This window comes from Macaca fascicularis, chromosome 12, assembly GCF_037993035.2.
Source record: "Macaca fascicularis isolate 582-1 chromosome 12, T2T-MFA8v1.1".
NCBI lineage: Eukaryota > Metazoa > Chordata > Mammalia > Primates > Cercopithecidae > Macaca > Macaca fascicularis.
The window spans coordinates 14,778,827-14,804,347 of NC_088386.1; positions in this window are offsets into that span (position 1 = coordinate 14,778,827).

The following is a 25,521-nucleotide window of genomic DNA, read 5'->3' on the forward strand; positions in this document are numbered from 1 at the left end:
CTGAATGATGTTGCCTAGGTTTTCTTCTAGGGTTTTTATGGTTTTTGGTCTAACATTTAAGTCCTTAATCCATCTTAAATTAATTTTTTGTAAGGTGTAAGGAAGGGATCCAGTTTCAGCTTTCTACATATGGCTAGCCATTTATTAAATAGGGAATCCTTTCCCCATTTCTTGCTTTGTCAGGTTTGTCAAAGATCAGATGGCTGTAGATGTGTGGTGTTATTTCTGAGGCCTCTGTTCTGTTCCATTTGTCTATATCTCTGTTTTGATACCAGTACCATGCTGTTTTGCTTACTGTAGCCTTGTAGTATAGTTTGAAGTCAGGTACCATGATGCCTCCAGCTTTGTTCTTTTTGCTTAGGATTTTCTTGGCTATGCGGGCTCTTTTTTGGTTCCATATGAACTTCAATGTATTTTTTTTCCAATTTTGTGAAGAAACTCATTGGTAGCTTGATGGGGATGGCATTGAATCTACAAGTTACCTTGGGCAGTATTGCCATTTTCACAATATTGATTCTATCCATGAGCATGGAATGTTCTTCCATTTGTTTGTATTCCCCTTTATTTCATTGAGCAGTGGTTTGTAGTTCTCCTTTAAGAGGTCCTTCACATCCCTTGTAAGTTGAATTCCTAGGTATGTTATTCTCTTTGTAACAATTGTGAATGGGAGTTCAATCATGATTTGGCTCTCTGTTTGTCTGTTATTGGTGTATAGGAATGCTTATGATTTTGCACATTGATTTTGTACCCTGAGAATTTCCTGAAATTTCTTATCAACTTAAGGAGATTTAGACCTGAGATGATGGGGTTTTTTAAATATACAGTCATGTCATCTGCAAACAGGGACAATTTGACTTCCTCTTTTCCTCACCGAATACCGTTTCTTTCTTTCTCCTGCCTGATTGCCCTGGCCAGAGCTTCCAACACTATGTTGAATAGGAGTGGTGAGAGGGCATCCCTGTCTTGTGCCAGTTTTCTTTTTTTTTTTTTTTAAATTTATTTATTATTATTATACTTTAAGTTGTAGGGTACATGTGCATAACGTGCAGGTTTGTTGCATATGTATACTTGTGCCATGTTGCTGTGCTGCACCCATCAACTCGTCATTTACATCAGGTATAACTCCCAATGCAATCCCTCCCCCCTACCCCCTCCCCATGATAGGCCCCGGTGTGTGATGTTCCCCTTCCTGAGTCCGAGTGATCTCATTGTTCAGTTCCCACCTATGAGTGAGAACATGTGGTGTTTGGTTTTCTGTTCTTGTGATAGTTTGCTAAGAATGATGGATTCCAGCTGCATCCAAGTCCCTACAAAGGACTCAAACTCATCCTTTTTGATGGCTGCATAGTATTCCATGGTGTATATGTGCCACATTTTCTTAATCCAATCTGTCACTGATGGACATTTGGGTTGATTCCAAGTCTTTGCTATTGTGAATAGTGCTGCAATAAACATACGTGTGCATGTGTCTTTATAGCAGCATAATTTATAATCCTTTGGGTATATACCCAGTAATGGGATGGCTGGGTCATATGGTACATCTAGTTCTAGATCCTTGAGGAATTGCCATACTGTTTTCCATAATGGTTGAACTAGTTTACAATCCCACCAACAGTGTAAAAGTGTTCCTATTTCTCCACATCCTCTCCAGCACCTGTTGTTTCCTGACTTTTGAATGATTGCCATTCTAACTGGTGTGAGATGGTATCTCATTGTGGTTTTGATTTGCATTTCTCTGATGGCCAGTGATGATGAGCATTTTTTCATGTGTCTGTTGGCTGTATGAATGTCTTCTTTTGAGAAATGTCTGTTCATATCCTTTGCCCACTTTTTGATGGGGTTGTTTGTTTTTTTCTTGTAAATTTGTTTGAGTTCTTTGTAGGTTCTGGATATTAGCCCTTTGTCAGATGAGTAGATTGCAAAAATGTTCTCCCATTCTGTAGGTTGCCTGTTCACTCTGATGGTAGTTTCTTTTGCTGTGCAGAAGCTCTTTAGTTTAATGAGATCCCATTTGTCAATTTTGGCTTTTGCTGCCGTTGCTTTTGGTGTTTTAGACATGAAGTCTTTGCCCATGCCTATGTCCTGAATGGTACTACCTAGGTTTTCCTCTAGGATTTTTATGGTATTAGGTCTAACATTTAAGTCTCTAATCCATCTTGAATTAATTTTCGTATAAGGAGTAAGGAAAGGATCCAGTTTCAGCTTTCTACTTATGGCTAGCCAATTTTCCCAGCACCATTTATTAAATAGGGAATCCTTTCCCCATTTCTTGTTTCTCTCAGGTTTGTCAAAGATCAAATGGCTGTAGATGTGTGGTATTATTTCTGAGGACTCTGTTCTGTTCCATTGGTCTCTATCTCTGTTTTGGTACCAGTACCATGCTGTTTTGGTTACTGTAGCCTTGTAGTATAGTTTGAAGTCAGGTAGCGTGATGCCTCCAGCTTTGTTCTTTTGACTTAGGATTGTCTTGGAGATGCGGGCTCTTTTTTGGTTCCATATGAACTTTAAAGCAGTTTTTTCCAATTCTGTGAAGAAACTCATTGGTAGCTTGATGGGGATGGCATTGAATCTATAAATTACCTTGGGCAGTATGGCCATTTTCACGATATTGATTCTTCCTATCCATGAGCATGGTATGTTCTTCCATTTGTTTGTGTCCTCTTTGATTTCACTGAGCAGTGGTTTGTAGTTCTCCTTGAAGGGGTCCTTTACATCCCTTGTAAGTTGGATTCCTAGGTATTTTATTCTCTTGGAAGCAATTGTGAATGAAAGTTCATTCATGATTTGGCTCTCTGTTTGTCTGTTATTGGTGTATAAGAATGCTTGTGATTTTTGCACATTAATTTTGTATCCTGAGACTTTGCTGAAGTTGCTTATCAGCTTAAGGAGATTTTGGGCTGAGACAATGGGGTTTTCTAAATATACAATCATGTCATCTGCAAACAGGGACAATTTGACTTCTTCTTTTCCTAACTGAATACCCTTGATTTCTTTCTCTTGCCTGATTGCCCTAGCCAGAACTTCCAACACTATGTTGAATAGGAGTGGTGAGAGAGGGCATCCCTGTCTTGTGCCAGTTTTCAAAGGGAATTTTTCCAGTTTTTGCCCATTCAGTATGATATTGGCTGTGAGTTTGTCATAAATAGCTCTTATGATTTTGATGTACGTTCCATCAATACCGAATTTATTGAGCGTTTTTAGCATGAAGGGCTGTTGAATTTTGTCAAAGGCCTTTTGTGCATCTATTGAGATAATCATGTGGTTCTTGTCTTTGGTTCTGTTTATATGCTGGATTATGTTTATTGATTTGCGAATGTTGAACCAGCCTTGCATCCCAGGGATGAAGCCCACTTGATCATGGTGGATAAGCTTTTTGATGTGTTGCTGAATCCGGTTTGTCAGTATTTTATTGAGGATTTTTGCATCGATGTTCATCAGGGATATTGGTCTAAAATTCTCTTTTTTTGTTGTGTCTCTGCCAGGCTTTGGTATCAGGATGATGTTGGCCTCATAAAATGAGTTAGGGAGGATTCCCTCTTTTTCTATTGATTGGAATAGTTTCAGAAGGAATGGTACCAACTCCTCCTTGTACCTCTGGTAGAATTCAGCTGTGAATCCATCTGGTCCTGGACTTTTTTTTGGTTGGTAGGCTATTAATTGTTGCCTCAATTTCAGAGCCTGCTATTGGTCTATTCAGGGATTCAACTTCTTCCTGGTTTAGTCTTGGAAGAGTGTAAGTGTCCAGGAAATTATCCATTTCTTCTAGATTTTCCAGTTTATTTGCGTAGAGGTGTTTATAGTATTCTCTGATGGTAGTTTGTATTTCTGTGGGGTCGGTGGTGATATCCCCTTTATCATTTTTAATTGCGTCGATTTGATTCTTCTCTCTTTTCTTCTTTATTAGTCTGGCTAGTGGTCTGTCAATTATGTTGATCTTTTCAAAAAACCAACTCCTGGATTCATTGATTTTTTGGAGAGTTTTTTGTGTCTCTATCTCCTTCAGTTCTGCTCTGATCTTAGTTATTTCTTGCCTTCTGCTAGCTTTCGAATGTGTTTGCTCTTGCTTCTGTAGTTCTTTTAATTGCGATGTTAGAGTGTCAATTTTAGATCTTTCCTGCTCTCTCTTGTGGGCATTTAGTGCTATAAATTTCCCTCTACACACTGCTTTAAATGTGTCCCAGAGATTCTGGTATGTTGTATCTTTGTTCTCATTGGTTTCAAAGAACATCTTTATTTCTGCCTTCATTTCGTTATGTACCCAGTAGTCATTCAGGAGCAGGTTGTTCAGTTTCCATGTAGTTGAGCGGTTTTGATTAGTTTCTTAGTCCTGAGTTCTAGTTTGATTGCACTGTGGTCTGAGAGACAGTTTGTTATAATTTCTGTTCTTGTACATTTGCTGAGGAGTGCTTTACTTCCAATTACGTGGTCAATTTTGGAGTAAGTATGATGTGGTGCTGAGAAGAATGTATATTCTGTTGATTTGGGGTGGAGAGTTCTATAGATGTCTATTAGGTCTGCTTGCTGCAGAGATGAGTTCAATTCCTGGATATCCTTGTTAACTTTCTGTCTCGTTGATCTGTCTAATGTTGACAGTGGAGTGTTGAAGTCTCCCATTATTATTGTATGGGAGTCTAAGTCTCTTTGTAAGTCTCTAAGGACTTGCTTTATGAATCTGGGTGCTCCTGTATTGGGTGCATACATATTTAGGATAGTTAGCTCTTCCTGTTGAATTGATCCCTTTACCATTATGTAATGGCCTTCTTTGTCTCTTTTGATCTTTGATGGTTTAAAGTCTGTTTTATCAGAGACTAGTATTGCAACCCCTGCTTTTTTTTTGTTCTCCATTTGCTTGGTAAATCTTCCTCCATCCCTTTATTTTGAGCCTGTGTATGTCTCTGTGTGTGAGATGGGTCTCCTGAATACAGCAGACTGATGGGTCTTGACTCTTTATCCAGTTGCCAGTCTGTGTCTTTTAATTGGAGCATTTAGTCCATTTACATTTAAGGATAAGATTGTTATGTGTGAACTTGAGCCTGCCATTATGATATTAACTGGTTATTTTGCTCGTTAGTTGATGCAGTTTCTTCCTAGCCTCGATGGTCTTTACATTTTGGCATGTTTTTGCAATGGCTGGTACCGGTTGTTCTTTTCCATGTTGAGTGCTTCCTTCAGGGTCTCTTGTAAGGCAGGCCTAGTGGTGACAAAATCTCTAAGCATTTGCTTATCTGTAAAGGATTTTATTTCTCCTTCACTTATGAAACTTAGTTTGGCTGGATATGAAATTCTGGGTTTAAAATTCTTTTCTTGAATGTTGAATATTGGCCCCCACTCTCTTCTGGCTTGTAGAGTTTCTGCCGAGAGATCTGCTGTTAGTCTGATGGGCTTCCCTTTGTGGGTAACCCGACCTTTCTCTCTGGCTGCCCTTAAGATTTTTTCCTTCATTTCAACTTTGGTGAATCTGGCAATTATGTGTCTTGGAGTTGCTCTTCTCGAGGAGTATCTTTGTGGCGTTCTCTGTATTTCCTGGATTTGAATGTTGGCCTGCCCTACTAGGTTGGGGAAGTTCTCCTGGATGATATCCTGAAGAGTGTTTTCCAACTTGGTTCCATTTTCCCCCTCACTTTCAGGCACCCCAATCAGACGTAGATTTGGTCTTTTTACATAATCCCATACTTCTTGCAGGCTTTGTTCATTTCTTTTTCTTCTTTTTTCTTTTGGTTTCTCTTCTCGCTTCATTTCATTCATTTGATCTTCAATCACTGATACTCTTTCTTCCAGTTGATCGAGTCGGTTACTGAAGCTTGTGCATTTGTCACGTATTTCTTGTGTCATGGTTTTCATCTCTTTCATTTCGTTTAGGACCTTCTCTGCATTAATTACTCTAGCCATCAATTCTTCCACTTTTTTTTCAAGATTTTTAGTTTCTTTGCACTGGGTACGTAATTCCTCCTTTAGCTCGGAGAAATTTGATGGACTGAAGCCTTCTTCTCTCATCTCGTCAAAGTCATTCTCCGTTCAGCTTTGATCCGTTGCTGGCGATGAGCTGCGCTCCTTTGCCGGGGGAGATGTGCTCTTATTTTTTGAATTTCCAGTTTTTCTGCCCTGCTTTTTCCCCATCTTTGTGGTTTTATCTGCCTCTGGTCTTTGATGATGGTGATGTACTGATGGGGTTTTGGTGTAGGTGTCCTTCCTGTTTGATAGTTTTCCTTCTAACAGTCAGGACCCTCAGCTGTAGGTCTGTTGGAGATTGCTTGAGGTCCACTCCAGACCCTGTTTGCCTGGGTATCAGCAGCAGAGGCTGCAGAAGATAGAATATTTCTGAACAGCGAGTGTACCTGTCTGATTCTTGCTTTGGAAGCTTCCTCTCAGGGGTGTACTCCTCCCTGTGAGGTGTGGGGTGTCAGACTGCCCCTAGTGGGGGATGTCTCCCAGTTAGGCTACTCAGGGGTAGGGACCCACTTGAGCAGGGAGTCTGTCCCTTCTCAGATCTCAACCTCCGTGTTGGGAGATCCACTGCTCTCTTCAAAGCTGTCAGACAGAGTCGTTTGCGTCTGCAGAGGTGTCTGCTGCGTTTGTTTAGTTTACTGTGCCCTGTCCCCAGAGGTGGAGTCTACAGAGACAGGCAGGTTTCCTTGAGCTGCTGTGAGCTCCACCCAGTTCGAGCTTCCCAGCAGCTTTGTTTACCTACTTAAGCCTCAGCAATGGCAGGCACCCCTCCCCCAGCCTCGCTGCTGCCTTGCTGGTAGATCACAGACTGCTGCGCTAGCAATGAGGGAGGCTCCGTGGGTGTGGGACCCTCCCGGCCAGGTGTGGGATATGATCTCCTGGTGTGCCTGTTTGCTTAAAGCGCAGTATTGGGGTGGGAGTTACCCAATTTTCCAGGTGTTGTGTGTCTCAGTTCCCCTGGCTAGGAAAAGGGACTCCCTTCCCCCTTGAGCTTCCCGGGTGAGGCAATGCCTCGCCCTGCTTCAGCTCTCACTGGTCTGGCTGCAGCAGCTGACCAGCACCGATCGTCCGGCACTCCCTAGTGAGATGAACCCAGTACCTCAGTTGAAAATGCAGAAATCACTGGTCTTCTGTGTCGCTCGCGCTGGGAGTTGGAGACTGGAGCTGCTCCTATTCGGCCATCTTGCTCCGCCCCCCTTGTGCCAGTTTTCAAAGGGAATGCTTCCAGTTTTTGCCCATTCAGTATGATATTGGCTGTGGGTTTGTCATAAATAGATCTTATTATTTTGAGATACACCCAATCAATACCTAGTTTATTGAGAGTTTTTAGCATGAACGGCTGTTGAATTTTGTCAAAGGACGTCTATTGAGACAATTTGTCTTTGGTTCTGCTTATGTGATTTATTACATTTATTGGTTTGCTTATGTTGAACCAGTCCTGCATCCCAGGGATGAAGCCAACTTGGTCATGGTGGATAAGCTTTTCAATGTCCTGCTGCATTTGGTTTGCCAGTATTTTATTGAGTTTTTTTATTTCATCAATATTCATCAGGGGTATTGGTCTATAAAATTGTCCTTTTTTGTGTCTCTTCCAGGCTTTGGTATCAGGATGATGCTGGCCTCATAAAATGAGTTAGGGAGGATTCCCTAGTTTTCTATTGATTGGAATAGTTTCAGAAGAAATGGTACCAGCTCCTCTTTGTACCTCTGGTATTATTTGGCTGCGAATCCATCTGGTCCTGTGCTTTTTTTGGTTGGTAGGCTGTTAATTATTGCCTCAATTTCAGATCCTGTTATTGGTCTATTCAGGGATTCAACTTCTTCCTGGTTTAGTATTGGGAGGGTGCACGTGTTCAGGAAAGTTTCTGGTTTATTTGCATAGAGGTGTTTATAGTATTCTCTGATGGTAGGTAGTATTTCTGTGGGATCGGTCATGATATCTCCTTTATCATTTTTTATTGAATCTACTTGATTCTTCTCTCTTTTCTTCTTTATTAGTCTTGCTAGCAGTCTGTCAATTTTGTTGATCTTTTCAAAAAACCAACTCCTGGATTCACTGATTTTTTGAAGGGTTTTTTGTGTCTCTGTCTCCTTCAGTTCTGCTCTGATCTTAGTTATTTCTTGCCTTCTGCTAGCTTTCGAATGTGTTTGCTCTTGCTTCTCTAGTTCTTTTAATTGTGATGTTAGGGTGTCAATTTTAGATCTTTCCTGCTTTCTCTTGTGGGCATTTAGTGTTATAAATTTCCTTCAACACACTGCAGTAAATGTGTCCCAGAGATTCTGCTACATTGTGTGTTTGTTCTCATTGGCTTCATAGAACATCTTTATTTCTGCTTTTATTTCGTTATGTACCCAGTAGTCATTCAGGAGCAGGTTGTTCAGTTTCCATCTAATTGAGCAGTTTTGATTCAGTTTCTTAATCCTGAGTTCTAGTTTGATTGCACTGTGGTCTGAGAGACAGTTTGTTATAATTTTTGTTCTTTTACATTTGCTGAGGAATGCTTTACTTCCAACTATGTGGTCAATTTTGGAATAAGTGCAATGTGGTGCTGAGAAGAACGTATATTCTGTTGATTTGGGTTGGAGAGTTCTGCAGAAGTTTATTAGGTGTGCCTGGTGCAGAGCTGAGTTCACGTCCTTCTTATCCTTGCTTTCTGTCTCATTTATCTGTCTAATGTTGACAGTGGGGTGTTAAAGTCTCCAATTGTTACTGTGTGGGAGTCTAAGTCTCTTTGTAGGTCTCTAAGGACTTGCTCTATGAAGCTGTGTGCTCCGGTATTGGGTGCATTTATATTTAGGATAGTTAGCTCTTCTTGTTGAAGTGATCCCTTTACGATTATATAATGATCTTCTTTGTCTCATTTGATGTTTGTTGGTTTAAAGTCTGTTTTATCAGAGACTAGGATTGCAACCCCTGCCTTTTTTTTTTTTTTTTTGCTTTACATTTGCTTTGTAGATTTTCCTCCATCCCTTTATTTTGAGCCTCTGTGTGTCTCTGCATGTAAGATGGATCTCCTGAATACAGCACACTGATGGGTCTTGACTCTATCCAATTTGCCAGTCTGTGTCTTTTAATTGGGGCATTTAGCCCATTTACGTTTAAGGTAAATATTATGTGTGAATTTGATCCTGTCATTATGATGTCAACTGGTTATTTTGCTCATTAGTTGATGCAGTTTCTTCCTAGCATCGATGGTCTTTACAATGTGGCATGTTTTTGCGGTGGCTGGTACCAGTTGTTCCTTTCCATGTTTAGTGCTTCCTTCAGGAGCTGTTGTAAGGCAGGCCTGGTGGTGACAAAATCTCTCAGCATTTGCTTGTCTGTAAAGGATTTTATTTCTCCTTTACTTATGAAGCTTAGTTTGGCTTGATATGAAGTTCTGGGTTGACAATTCTTTTCTTTAAGAATTTTGAATATTGGCCCCCACTCTCTTCTGGCTTGTAGAATTTCTGCTGACAGATCTGCTGTTAGTCTGATGGGCTTCCGTTTGTGGGTAACCTGACTTTTCCCTCCGGCTGCCCTTAAGATTTTTTCCTTCATTTCAGCCTTGGTGAATCTGACAATTATGTGTCTTGGGTTGCTCTTCTCGAGGAATATCTTTGTGGCGTTCTCTGTATTTCCTGAATTTGAATTTTGACCTTCCTTGCTAGGCTGGGGAAGTTCTCCTGGATAATATCCTGAAGAGTGTTTTCCAGCCTGGTTCCATTCTCTCCATCACTTTCAGGTACACCAATCAGACATAGATTTGGTCTTTTCACATAGTCGCATATTTCTTGGAGGATTTGTTTATTTTAACACTTTTTTCTCTAAACTTCTCTTCTCACTTCATTTCATTCATTTGATCTTCAATCATTGATACCGTGTCTTCCACGTGGTCGAATCAGCTATTGAATGAAGCTTGTGCATGTGTCACATAGTTCTCATGCCATGGTTTTCAGCTCTATCAGGTCATTAAGGTCTTCTCTATGCTGTTTATTCTGGTTAGTCATTCATCTAATCTTTTTTCAAGGTTTTTAGCTTCTTTGCAATGAGTTGGAACATCCTCCATTAACTCACAGAAGTTTGTTATTACTGATCTTTTGAAGTCTGTTTCTGACAATGTGTCAAAGTCATTCTGCATCCAGCTGTGTTCTGTTGCTGACAAGGAGCTGTGTTCCTTTGGAGGAGAAAAGCCACTCTGATTTTTAGAATTTTCAGCTTTTCTGCTGTGGTTTCTCCCCATCTTTGTGGTTTTATCTACCTTTGGTCTTTGATGATGGTGACCTACAGATGGGGTTTTGGTGTGGATGTCCTTTTTTTGATGTTGATGCTATTCATTTTGTTTGTTAGTTTCCTCCTAACAGTCAGGACCCTCAGCTGCAGGTCTGTTGGAGTTTGCTGGAGGTCCACTCCAGACCCTGTTTTCCTGGGTATCACGAGCGGAGGCTGCAGAACAGCAAATATTGCAGAACAGCAAATGTTGCTGTCTGATCCTTACTCTAGAAGCTTCATCTCAGAGGGGCACCCAGGTGTATGAGGTGCCAGTCAGCCCCTACTTGTCTCTCAGTTAGGTTACTCAGGGGTCAGGGACCCACTTAAGGAGGCAGTCTGTCCGTTCTCAGATCTCAAACTCCGTGTTGGGAGACCCACTAGTGTCTTCAAAGCTGTCGGACAGGGATGTTTAAGTCTGCAGAAGTTTCTGCTGCCTTTTGTTTAGCTATGCCCTGCCCTCAGAGGTGGAGTCTACAGAGGCAGGCAGGCCTTGTTCAGCTGCAGTGGGCTTCACCCAGTTCGAGCTACCCAGTCACTTTGTTTACTACTCAAGCCTCAGCAATGGCAGATGCCCCTCCCCCAGCCTTGCTGCCGCCTTGCAGTTCAATCTCGGACTGCTGTGCTAGCAGTAAGGAAGGCTCCATGGGTGTGGGACCCTCTGAGCCAGGGGCAGGATATAATCTCCTGGTGTGCTGTTTGCTAAGACTATAGGAAAAGTGCAGTATTAGGGTGGGAGTGTCCTGATTTTCCAGGTACCATCTGTCATAGCAAAGGTAGTCCTTTCTAATCTTTGACTAAGAAAGGGAATTCCCCGACCCCTTGCACTTCCTGGGTGAGGTGATGCCCCTCCCTGCTTCAGCTCACACTCCATGGGCTGCACCCACTGTCCAGCAAGTCTGAGTGAAATGACCCCAGTACCTTAGTTGGAAATGCATAAATCACCTGTCTTCTGTGTCGCTCTCACACTGAGAGCTGTAGACTGGAGCTGTTCCTATTTGGCCATCCTGGAGGCTGAATCATTGAATGTGCCCATCATTCAAATAGTGAAAATTGTATCCAATAGATAATTTTTCAACCGTCTTCCCTCTCTGAGCCTCCCATCTTCTTGAGTCTTCAATGTTTATTTTTCCACTCTGTATGTCCATGTTTACCCATTGTTTAGCTCCTACTTTCAACTGAAAACATGTGATACCTGACTTTCTGTTTCTGAGTAATTTCACTTAGGGTAATGGCCTCCAGTTCTGTCCATGTTGATGCAAAAAACAATTTCATTCTTCTTTATGACTGAATAGCTTTCCATGGTATACATTTTTAAATTCCATCATCCATTGGTGGACACTTAGGTTGATTCCATTTTTAAATTGGATTGTTGGTTTTCTTATTGTTGAGTTGTAAGAGTTTTTGTATATTTTTGATAACAGTGCTTATCAGATATGCCTTTTGGAAACACTTTTTCTGTCTGTGACTTTTCTTTTCTCTTTTAAAATTTTTTTTTGTATTTTGTATATATTTTTTGTCTATGACCTTCCTTTTCATTATCTTAACAGGGTCTTTTGCAGAAAAGACCATTTTTATTTTGACAAAGTTTATTCATCCTTTCTTTCATGGATATGCCCTTGGTGTGGTATCTAAAAAGTCATTACCAATCCCAAGGTCATCTAGATTTTCTCCTATGTTATCTTCTAGGTATTTCATAGTTTTGCATTTTACAGTTACGTCTACAATTACTTTTGAGTTAATTTTTGTGAAAGATGGAAGGTATGTGTCTTGGCTCAATTTTTTGCATGTGGGTGTCCATTTGTTCCCATGCCATTTGTAGAGAGTAATTGTTTGCTATTAATTCAACTTGAAGAAAGTTGAGCAGATTTTGTAATACTACTGCTTACAAAGAGATAATCTCTTTTGTAAACTTTAATCTCTAGGAAAACATCTTAGAAGAACTGCCTAATTTTCTGGCAATACTCATTTGTAGAAAGCCTGGTAGATTTGCCTTAGGGTTTATATAAGCCAGTGTTTCAATGCAGGATTTCACTGGAAGTTGAAGAGGGCAGAAAAATACCTGACACATTTCTTTTACTGTTTGACTCATTATATTAGAATAGGTCTTTGATAAGTTACATTTTTATGCACATCTGAATGCTTTTTACTGTAGGTCTATCTGACTTTTAAAGGAGTATATTCTACAGAATTTCATAAATACTGTTAAATACTGAGTTCTATTTTTGATGGATGGAGAATACATTTTATTTACCATATTTTATGATGCTAAAATGAAAATTATCAAAATACATTTTAACAGTCTCTGAAATTTAGATAGATATTATAAAAAATGTCCATTTTAGCTGTAGATTTTCTTTCTTGATAGTATACATGAAATAATGGTTATTCTGAAAATCTATCATGTCTTAGATTAGATGAAATAAGGTAATAACCAATTGTCAAGGTGTTAACAAGAAAAATGGTTACCTGTTTCATTGTCAATTCTTCTTTATAAAACTCATAAGACTAAATTAAATGATACTAGGGTAGCCAAGAGATATGTATCTATAATGTAACATAGTAATACGGGTTATGTGAATTAGTGAATATTGGAAAACACAAATTGCCAGACTGTAATTAGGAAGGATTCTTATTGAATCATTTGCATTACTGTTTTGGAAAGCAGTTAAACTTTTCTGGTCAGCAATTACTGTATGGAATAAGTTCTTAGGTCAATCTAGGGTTTTAGAGTATATTTATGAAGGATAATGCCAACACACTTATAAAGGTCATTAAGGCTATTGGAAAGCTGTAAGAAAAGGGTTTGGTTTTCTACAGGCAGATAGGAAAATGGACCACAAGCAGTTATGGGCATAGTAGAAACCTTCCAGTGCACAAACAATATCTCTATCTTAGAGTCAAGAAAATCTTCATGAAGAGAAGGTTTTATCAATTTACAGATAGTAGAGGCTCAACAATAAGCAGGTTTAAGTTCAGCAAAATTTTTCAATATGTCAGAAGAAAATTAAAATTCTGTGGTCTGTATTTCAGATAAGCCACCATCCTCCATTTTAATTATACACCCTTCTCTGTCATCTGCTCTTTATCTCTTCCTAATACCCAGATACATACCAACAAATGAAACCCTTGTATCAGATTTAAAAAAGATTTTCTATCATACTTCTGGAATTGTGCTAAATAAAGTTACTTCTTTTTCAATATTTGTCCTATGAGTTGTTTAAATAACGAATCTGACTTTAAAACGCATTAAATATTTTGAAAATGCAAGCATCAAATTGTGTAAATATATAACTGTTTGTACTTGAGATCTGACTATTTTCAAAATATGTTTCTATTTTTCTACAGTTAGATTTCCGTTAAATGCTGATAAACTTTGAAGGGCATTGAAATAAACAAAGACAGTAATGCATTTGGAAAGGACTGAAAATTCCAAGTTATCTCTCACCTACTAGAAATCGTACACATAAACATAAGCCCATTGTAAAACTGTGAGACCATAGACAGAATATTTGTTTGTGCAGATTTTGGCTTATTTTTAAATAAACATATATTTTTAAAATAATTTAAGTGAGCCTCAATGCTTACCAGCTTGTCCATGAAAATTCTGGTCATTGGATAAGGAGTAGTAGGCTATGCAATTAGATATGAGAGTTTATTGATATGAGGCTGCTCCCTTATTATTCAGTATTTAATATTTTGGCAAGGGCACTTTGAACTGGATCTTATTTGCTGCTGAAATGGCTTCTTTATTAAAGCTAGAATGTTGCACAACATTACTATACACCAGTGTGTTCAGTTTACATAAAAGATTGAGAGCAATGAACAAATGGCATGGGGTCCATTGGTTTGGTTCCATCAAATACCAAATCACCCAATGGTTGTCAGATTAATTAAACATCAAATAGCCTCTTAAGGTTTATCTAAGGCTTCTGAGATGGGAATGACCCTGCAAGGATGGTGATTTTCTTTCAAAATGATAACTATATTTTGAATCAATGACCATTAAGTCGTATTGTGTACCTAAAAAGTGGGAGGCATAGGCCTGTGAACTAAGGAGAAGAAATAGTGCCTCTTACCTCCTAATTTGTAATGATTCCGGTGGGACTGTGCTTTCCTGATACAATTTTAGATTTTGTTGTAATAGAGACATGCTAATGCTGAATTATCAGGGAGGGGGCACTTCTATTGGAGCATAGTAATATTTCCGTCATATCTAAAGTTGTGAATACTGACCAAGATTCTTTTGTCAGTAGATCAGCCTGACGAGAGGAGAGTGATTATATTGGGAGGGGAAATTGATTCTGGTTATCATGCTGCTACATAATGTGGGCAAAAAGGTGCATGTCTGCAATGCAGAGGAATCCCAGCGGAGTAGACCAATGCTTCTTGGTGCTTCCATCCTAATGAGTACCTGTAAATGGAAATTTTTGGCAACTGTTGTCTACTAACAGTACCACAAGGCAAGTCCTCTCAGCTATTTACATATCTGTACTACCCTGAGGGCAAGTAGACTAACCATAAGGAAAACACAGAATGGGTGGTAGAGAAAGGAGATGATGAATATCAATTTTCCAGCAAAATGAAATAAAACTTTTCCATTTCTTCTTTGGATTTATAGGTTTATTTATTCTTTTAAGAAATTCAAATGGCAATTACCTTAAAGAATCAACGATAGGGTTGGGCGCGGTGGCTCAAGCCTGTAATCCCAGCACTTTGGGAGGCCAAGACGGGCGGATCATGAGGTCAGGAGATCGAGACCATCCTGGCTAACATGGTGAAACCCCATGTCTACTAAAAATACAAAAAAATAGCTGGGCGTGGTGGTGGGCGCCTGTAGTCCCAGCTACTCAGGAGGCTGAGACAGGAGAATGGCATAAACCCGGGAGGCGGAACTCAGAGTGAGATGAGATCGGGCCACTGCACTTCAGCCTGGGTGACAGAGCAAGACTCTGTCTCAAAAAAAAAAAAAAAAAAAGAATCAATGATAGGACAAGGTGAATTTAGCGTGGGGCTCAAGTGGCTCTGACTGTACTGTAGCAGGTATTTTTGTAGCCCACTCATGTTTCCTCACCCCAACAAATTCATTGCATACCAGACCAAGTTGCTACTACCAGCACCTGCCTTTCTTTCCCTAATGTCTGATACTCGTTTCTGAAGCCCACTTGATCTGCTTTTGCAGCAGGTTAGAAACACCAGTGTGCCCCTTCCTTAAGAGCTTTTCTCACCAAATGATGGACAGGGGTTGGTGGATAAGTAACCAAGGCTCCTTTGTGCCTTAGTTGGTAGAAACCTGATAACAGTCCTACACTGGTTCAGTTTCCTTAGGGCTGTAGCCTCTTGTCTTCCACAGTCATCACTGGATTATAACAGTTTTCTGACCATCTTCTTGCCTTTCTCTGCTGAACTTCCCCGTTGAACTACTGGATTTTTCTTCAGTTTTTATATAAATTACTTGTATTTCAATCCCCGTATCAGGGTCAGCTTTGGGGGCAATTAAGCAGGGACATTGACAGTGTCAGAATTATCTGACAAATTACCAAAAATAGCTTCCTTGTGTTTCCAGAACTTGGATATTTACACTCCTTTTATTCAAATTATATAGAGACGGAAATGAAGTCTTGATCATTGAAAAATAGAGGGTGACCTGTGACTGTTTTAAAGTCAAGGAAGAGAATTCTTTTGCCCCCTCCACCCTTTTTTCTCCATTTGGTCTCTCAGCCTCGTTTCCTGCACCCATTTTCAGCCTTCATGCTCTCCCTTCCAGCTCGTTTAACCCACTGGGAGGGATAGGGCCTTAGTGTCTAAAAACTTCCTCACACAGCATTCTTTTTTTTTTTTTTTTTTTAAATTATCTTCCTTCAGGAAAGTAGAGAAAGAAAAAGAGGAATGATTTTAGAAACACACTCTCTAGTTTTGTCACCTCTACTACATTTTTTATTACTGGCTTTTATCTCTTATGCATAGAAGCATTACCTAGGTCTACAAGTATTATGTTTCTTTTTGGAAGTAACCCAGGAATGGACAGTTGCCTGATAAAACCATATGAAAAGGATATTATTCTTACTGCATTTTTTAGATTAAGCACATTTTCCAAAGTCATGTAGCTAGTACCTGGAAGAGATTTTGATTTTTATCCAATTCCCTGCACCTTTGCAACTTGAGCTTTTAACCACAAAACGAATCTCCTTCTCTTAACTTATACATATGAGGGACAAGACCTTCATCTTGGTGGCTTATGGATATAAGCAACTTTTTATTTCGTGTCAGTGCCTTTTGTCCTGCCTGTTTACACATTCTCTTCTTCTTATCTTTTATATCCTGCCGCCTTCTTCCTATTTGTGCACATTATAGGCCATGGAGAAAACTGCTATCTGCATTCCATCTTTCTGGAGTTTTGGACTGAACACAATTGAGGATGTTTATAAGGGAACATTCCCTGTACAGTTTTAAAAGCCATTGCTCACAGAACTTACTAGAACACTGTCCATTGCTCATAAGGAAAGGGGCAAGCAGCCTTTGGAAGATCCTTTTCTTTCCTGTGATTCTGGTGAGTACAGCCAGCTAGTGTCTGAGTCTGCTTTATGGACAGGCAATCAATATGTCCTGGTCACTGCAATTATAAGGGTCCCATTTTATTGATTGATGTTTTATTAATATTACTGGGAAATGGTTTTCCACACAATTCAAAGACATAAATGTGGATTGGAGGCATCTGTGTGAATGTCAATGTTCACATTTTGGGGTGCTTTCCTGCTCAAATGGCATTGGAATTGAGGCAGCAGAATGTTCAGAATGTGTTCTAGCTGTGTTCAGACGAACTCATTCTCCTAGTCAATGAGCCAGAATCTCTGGTATGACAGAAGCTTTTAGTGCATAGGAGACTCAACTACAAATGGCTCATAGCAGTGTTTTGTAATTTGGCTTGACATCCTGTGAGAAAATTGGTGACAGGCGCTCATATTCATGAGGAAACTTTATACAATAATTGTAAAAATGGATGTTTTTATTTTATTATATTTTAAAATACATATGAGAATATTTAAGATTGTCTACATGATTTTCTTATGACCCAGAGCTGGCATAGTCACTGCTTGTTTTGAAATGTATTTATGCCAGAATAAATGCTAGTTAGAACTATTTTAATTGTCTCAGACTAAAGAAATCAAGTAAGAAACATCAATAAAAGCAGCAGGGGGTTTGGTAGGGGAATGTTGTATGTTTTCCTAATCAAAATCAACCACTATGCAAAATTTATGTAGTAGTTTCAAAGAGAAAACTTGAGGAGGAATTAAGTGATTGTATTGTAATGGGTACAAGTTCTAGACAAATTTTAAAAATTCCTATACTATGTGCTTCAGAACTATATTCAAATTGAAAATAACCATTCACTGTCCTCAAACAATATCATGTACCACATTAAATAAATATTGTTGAGATGGAATTTTGTTTTTATAGTTTTGTGGTTTTCAACCCTTTAAATTATCTTGGTTGTAAAGGATCAATAAGCATGAAACTCTAAGTGTAATTAGGTAATACTGCAATTAAGAAAATTCAATAAACACTAGAGGTTATACATTATTGATGTGTGAGAAATACTGATCTAAAATACAGAGCTGTGGTTTTTCTCTCTTATGGCTTCTAATAGCAGACATATGGATAACTTTTTAGGTAGCAGAGCCGTTGAAATGGATGTTACTTCTTGTGAATATATATTTTGTTATAATTATTCTTTTTTCCTCCTCTTTAATTTTTGCACTCTAACTTTGTTTCCTAAAAGCCACACAACATAGTCAAAGGAGACTATGAAAGAGTAAGCCTCTCTTTTTTTTTTGAACACACTCATTGGATTTGAAATATTTTCAGAACGTTGATTTGGAAATTAGGATGATAGAAAGGATGTCAGAAAGAAAGCCCTCAGCAGAACACAGCTCTGGCAGCCATCAGTTGTATGATTTTGGAGCAGAAACTTCACCTCTTTGAGCCTCAGTTTCTTGAATATAAAATGGTTCTAGTAGAATTTAGCTCAATGTTTTGTTAAAAAGATTAACAATTCAATTATGCTATGTGACTGACTCAGTGGGCACCCAATAAAGGGTTGCCTTTCTTCCCAATATTAAGAGTCAGTTACACCTAAGAATATTAGTGCTAAAAAGAAAAAAAAAGAAAGAAAATTAGTACTGCTACATTACACTTGTATCTTCCATTTGCCCAAATTGCTATTATCATATTTGGGAAAATATTATGTTGAACATTTTGTCTCCAAATGATATTTGCTGTTATATAAAAAAATTCCAAATATGAAAGGCTGAAGATTCCCCACCCCTACAAAACACTAAACAACCAAAAAGCCTCAGATTCTGAAGGAAAGAGCAAGTGAAGGAAGTCATGTTGACAGTTTGGACAAGAATGAAAGGGCATAGATGGGAAGGGCTAAAAATCAAATCACAGGAGTTTCCTTCCTTTTGAACTCATGCTACTATGTGTCAGTACGTTTCTAAGAATTGGGAAAAGAGCAGTGAACAAAACAGAGGAAATGACAGCTTTCAGAGCACTGGTATATTACTTAGGGGAATGGTGAGGAGGAGGACAGCACATAAATATGTATCTGCTATATAACATCAGAGACTGGTAAGTGCTCAGGTGAAATATAGAGCAAGTAAAGACAATGGATTTATTTCTACTAGAAATTGGAATACAAGGCATGGAGCTTACTACCAGGGCTTGGCAAGAGTCAAAGATTCATCGGCATCAATCCTTCACAAAGGGAACAATATTTATTGAGTGCCTATTATGTGCCTGGCATTGTTCTAGATATGGAGATACAGTTCACTATGTGGCTTATATTCCTCTAAGGAAGACGCTTAGTAAATAAGATACTTAAGCAAATTATGTAATAGGCTATACAGTAGTAAGTTCTGGGAAGTAACATAAAACAGGTGTGGAATTGTCAGGTATGGGAATTGCAATGCAGTTTACGTGTAAACTGTATGGTGTGTATGTTGTAAAGGTTGGCTCCTGTTTGTTAGAAAATTGGTAGAACAGCAGGTCTAGTCACCAGCAAGACCTTCTGAAAGCAGAACTGATGTTCTGGAGATATAAGACACATCCTTGGACTAGAAAATATCTGCTTGTGGCATCTTGACTAGTCATGTTCAAACATCAGCATAGTAACTCATCACAGATCCTGGGAATTACCTCTCTGAAGTCTTGTGGATCTTCTAAGATAGTATCTCATGATCTTTAGTGACAGTATTGAAGGGAGTTGTCTGAGAAGATTGACTCCATTGACAAAAAGGCTGAACCAATATCCTTGCAAAACTTGAAACTACAAAACTGTAGTGGGTGGCATGTAATCCATGATAACATACCTCTTACTCAAATAATGTTGGATAAACTTATCCAAGCAGAGTCAAACAAATGCACTACTTTCCTGATCTCTCTTCTACTATTAGAACAGTCAAGTATTGTTATTGCACTGGACACTAGTAAAAGGATGCAAGGAAGAGGGAAGTCTAAGCACTTAGACCTGTATCTCCCCACTCTTCACCTCCCCATTGAAGGAGGTCTATAAAGGAGACCTTGAAAACAACAGAAGCATTAAAAAGGCATGATATTATAATAAAATATACATGTTTGGTCTTCATCCCAGTTTCTGGCACACAACTTGGAATCCCCAAAGTGATATGTCCTTTTGTATGCTAATGAGTTGACTGATTGCTGAGGGCTCCTAGATAGCTTCAGGAGGAGGGGTGGTTGCCAGGGGAACCAACCTGGTGATTTGAAGGTTGAAAATTTTAATCCTACCACCAGTCCCCCACATCTGGGGAGGGGAGAGAGGCTGAAGGTTGAGTTGATATTAATGGCTGATGATGTAATAAAGCCTCCATGAACACCCAAAAGGACTGGATTCAGGGAGCTTCATGCGTAGATGAACATACGGAGGTTCCTGGACAGTGACATGCAGAAAGAAGGCATGGAAATACCATGACTTGTGCATCTCTTCCATCTGTCTTTTCATCTGTAGCCTTCGTAGTATCCTTCATAATAAACTGGTGTTTCCCTGAGTTCTGTGAGTTGCTCAAGCAAATTAATTGAACTTGAGGAGGCAGGTCATGGGAACCTCTGATTGATAGCTAGTTGATCAGAAGTGTAGGTGGCAATTTAGTACCTGCAACTGGCATCTAAAGTGGGAGCTGTCTTCTGGGACTGAGCCATCAATGCGTGATATCTATGTCCAGGTAGAGAGTGTCAGAATTGAAATGAATTATTACCAGAGTACCACACTGATTTTTACCACAGAGTTGGTTGTTGTTGCGGAGAAATCCCCACATATTTTCGTGGCCAGAGGTGAAGTGTCCTATGCTGACTATATTGTGAGAATAGAGAAGGAAAATCAAAATTTTTTTCATATCATTACAGAGGGTCTCCCCAGATATTCCTCCTCTCAAAATACTGTTATCGTTTTTAGATTGGTGTATTGAATATAAGAAATTGATTCATACAACTCTGAAAAATTCTATGTTGTGAAAGACTCTCTCTACAAAGTGACAACTAAATATAGAAGGAATGTTAAGGAAAACCTATTATGGTTCTCCAAAAAGACAGAACCAATAGGAGATATAGACATAGATATAGATAAGTGAGAGTAGATTTATTAGGGGAATTGGCACATGTGATTATGGAAGCTGAGAATTCTCTCAATATGCCATCTGCAAGCTAGAGAACCAGGGAATCAGTCCAATCCTGAAGGGCTCAGAATCGGGGGAGCTGGTGGTCTGAGGTTGAAGGCCTGAGGACATGGAGTTCTGATGTCTAAAAGTAGGATAAGAGTACCTTAGTTTTGAAAGAGAAGAGAGAGGAAATTCACACTTCTATTGCTGTTTTCTTCTAACTGGTCCCTCAACTGATTGGACTGACTGCCCACATTGAGAGTGAATCTTCCTTATTCACTTCACTGATTCAAATACCAGTTTCTTCCAGAAACACTCTCACAGATATACCCAGAGAAAATTCTTTAACAGCTATCCATATGTCTCTTAATCCCATCAAGTTGATGCGTAAAATTAACCATCACAGGGAGGCTTGGACCATCTGGAAGAGAGAGATAAATGGGACACTAAACTTGTACACCATGATTTTGAGATTAGAATAGTATACAATTTAGTCTAATGGAGTGGTCCTAGGGTAATACTATCCAACTGTCTCTTGAGACATGAGTCATCTGATAACCCCAACTCTGAGAGGGGAATACTGGTTACTAACTGTAGACACTCCCTTCTGTCTCTACAATTCTTAGATTTGTAAGACAGCTCTTCTTATTGGCATTTCTAAACATCATCCAATCTCAAAATGAAAGAGCTCTAATCCTTGGTCACAAAGTTCACCAGCAAGCATCTAGTGGCTATGCCTCACAGAAGCTGAGGACAAGTGGGTGCTGAAATGGCCGACTCAAAAACAAATTGTTGTAACCAGGTTCTTGCCACTCACCGGTAAGTTGGCTAAATGCCAAAGTATAGCCATCTTCTGCAGGGATTCATCTATTCTCAGATGTCTGTTTCGCAACATAAAAGCCAGGCTGTGGGAAGGTGTCTGGAGCAGTACAATGTGGATATCCTTTCACACAGCTGTCTTCCACTACTTATCCAGTCATTTGCAGGCTTTTAGAAATCAAGATAGCATCTTGTGCCAGGATGTGAATAAATACTCCTTGTCATTACTGCCATTTTCTTATTGGTGATTTGTGGTCTACTGCACCAGGAATGCATCCATTACCTTTACCCTTCTCCCTTCTATATTATGTTCCTTGGCCAGCTATCCTGCCAGGTGGGCACTGGGCTGTCCATCTCCCCTTCATAGTGAGTACATTCCTACCATCACAGGATAGAAAGCAAGAGAGGATATGGCAGCAGTGGGCAGAAGAAGTTCCTTGCCTAATTTGGATGGACATATCAAAACCTTAGGATGTGGTGGTGGGGATGCATACTAATTATATCTAGTTTAATCCTTTAAAGAAGATTGTCTCTTGAACTGTCTCCATTTTTTTGGTGTGCCTTTCATTGAATGAATCCATAGTTCAAGATGTGAACTTCTAAGCAATACCGCAAGAGAGGCTGTGTTTGCTGAAAGGCTCACAGTAGCCTCAAGATAAGCTTTAGTGATTTTGTACTTCCAGTCACCACGGAATTCCTCCATAGAACTGATGGAAGCACCTCCCAGATGGTAGAGTAAATGCTCCTCTGTCATTCTAGGTTGTTGGCTGTTTATTCTTCTCAGTCACCTGCATAAAGTATGGCAAAAAGGTCCTTAGGGGAGTTTGTTCATCCTTCTTAGCCTCCTAAATTATGCCATCAGCCTGATCATTATGCAAATATTAGTTCTACCCTCTCTTCCTTGAGAAATTAGAGTAGGCTCCCAATGCATTTCTGATAATTCATTTTGTCTTCCCTTTGTCCTAAAACTCTAGATACATTTGAACATCACTTTACTAGATATATAGCCCTTTCGTTACATTTTTCAGTGTTCACAATAAATTTATTGTGGTCATTTTACAGAGAAGGAAAATCAAGCTTACAGAAATTAAGTGGAATCCCTTGATTAAATCAAGATAAAAGTGGTATGTATGACTGGGACACCAATGGGTTTGTCACTAAGCCCAGGGCTCATTCCATTACAACAAATTGCTTCCTTAATTGGAAACCCAATTGCCAAGTTAGATACTACTACTAGACATGTCATTCTTCAGTTCACAAGTATTCAATGGCTCTTCAATGCCTACTTATTAAGGGAGTAACATTGAGGCCTTCAGTCATTTTCTGCAGGTTTCTCTCCTCTCTCTCCTCCAAATCTACTTAAACTCAAATTCTAAATGTTGAAAACTAGCCCTCCAGGGGCCATCTCCAGCCCACAGACATATCAGTTTGGCTTACACACAGTCTTTTAAATGAGGAAATTAATCATAACCACACCAACAGTTGGCTAGAACTATGTAACAGCTGCTTCCTTATCCAGAACCTGAGGCTTTCAACTTGGCCCTGTCCTTACCACACCCTGCTGTCATACCCCAGCATGCTTCACATGTGAACATTACCTGTTGGACACATGTATACAGGTGACGTTGAGGCCTGCTGTCTTACATACATTGTGCCTAATAAAAATCAGTATTTAAAAGAAAACTGCATTAAAATTTGAAAGTAAAGTTGTTCTCAAAATGTTTCAAAATCTCTTGGACTACTTAAAAGTGCTGTTGCCTGTTTCCACCCAGACCTGCTACATAATATCTCTTATGTGAGGCTTAGACATTTTAATTTTCAGGGCCAGATGTGGTGGCTCACGCCTGTCGTCTCAGTACTTTAGGAGGATCTCTTGAGCCCAGGATTTTGAGACCAGCCTGGAAAACATAAGACCCCATCTCTAAAAAAATAAAAATAAAAAATCAATTTTACTTTTCAGCAAGATACCTAGCGTTGGTTACGCACATTAACATTTGAGGATCAAACATTGGCCAAACTCAGCTGCACTGTATGCTTCCTGTTTTCTCAGCACAAGCCTCATGCCCTGCATCCACAGCTCAGCTATTACTCTTCTCTAGCTGGACTCTCTCCATACACCACTTCCCAATCCAATGTTTTTATGGCATCTTATATAAGGGAAATTTAAGATTGAGGATATCTTCTCTCTTTTAAGCCTCCAAACTATTGGGTACTTTTTTTTTGAAAACCATAAATGAAAATTTCAGAAGTCCAAGATAAGATGTCATTTTAAAGGGGTTGCCAACAAACCCCCTTAATTTTCTATTCAAAATAGTTTACTAATCATGTATTACTGGATTGCTCAATCTTTTCATTCTGAAGACATCTTTCCTCATGTTTAAGCAGAAAGAAAATTCTAATCACTTTCTAGATGAAAGTTTTGCTGCATTCACTAGGCAACCCCCTTTTTTGTTTATCTCACTTTTAGTATTTTATAAAAGCACATTTTCAAAACCTCAGATCTACACGAAATGTGCACACATGCTTGTACTCAAATTAACCACCTCCCCAACCCATGCACAGAGCACGTCTAGACCACTTTAATCTGAAAGTGTCTTGAGCTCTTGAAAGTACCCTAAAGCCCCCTTTTTTGCTGACTTTTATAAATTTCTAATTTTTAAATAAATTGTTTATAAATTTTTAAAAAATTTCTTGAAGACAATTATAAATTATAAAAAACTTATAAATTTCTCCTTTCTGTTCCCCTTACCCACTTCCCACTCAATTGTAAACTCCTTAATGGAAAGGCAGATGTCTTATTCACAGCACCAATTCATATAAACAATACTGCTCAATGAATATTTGCATTCAGGTTAAAATTGAACCCTCAAGAAAATAAAAACAAAATATGCAGTAAAGGAAAACAAATTATCTTTTTTTAAAATTTATTTTTATTTATTTTTATTTATTTTTTTATTATTATACTTTAAGTTCTAGGGTACATGTGCATAACGTGCAGGTTTGTTACATATGTATACTTGTGCCATGTTGTTGTGCTGTACCCATCAACTCATCAGCACCCATCAACTCGTCATTTACATCAGGTATAACTCCCAATGCAATCCCTCCCCCCTCCCCCCTCCCCATGATAGGCCCCGGTGTGTGATGTTCCCCTTCCCAAGTCCAAGTGATCTCATAACCATCATTCTTAGCAAACTATCACAAGAACAGAAAACCAAACACCGCATGTTCTCACTCATAGGTGGGAACTGAACAAATTATCTTTTAATTTTCCAAATTTATTTTCATATTTTCCATTTGTGACCTTTCTAATATCCAAAGCCTAAATTCACACTTATAAAAAACAATTGCCTGTTTTTGAAACTCACCATTATATTATTGGGTCATCATTGAGGGCTTGGTCAGTTTTTTACACTAGTTTCCCCACCTTTCTGGTTTTCATCCTTCAGAATGGTATCCTGAATTTCATATGACCAATTACTTTCTCTCATCCCATCAAAACTGTACCTCCAAACATTTTAATGATCAAGTGTAACACTTGCAGCTTACAAGCACTAAAAACCTAAAACATCAGAAATACGACTCATTTTACTTGAGGTCTTATTAGTTCCCTGTGTAGAAGCAGGCTGCTATCTGAGGCTGTTGATATTTGTAGGGTGTATGTCTAGGAGTAGTGTGATTCCATGGGACACTTAAAATCTAAGCTACATGTCAGCGAAGAAAGGGGGCTTTAGGGTACTTTCAAGAGCTCAAGACACTTTCAGATTAAAGTGGTTTAGATGTACACTGTGCATGGGTTGGGGAGATGGTTAATTTGAGTACAAGCATGTGTGC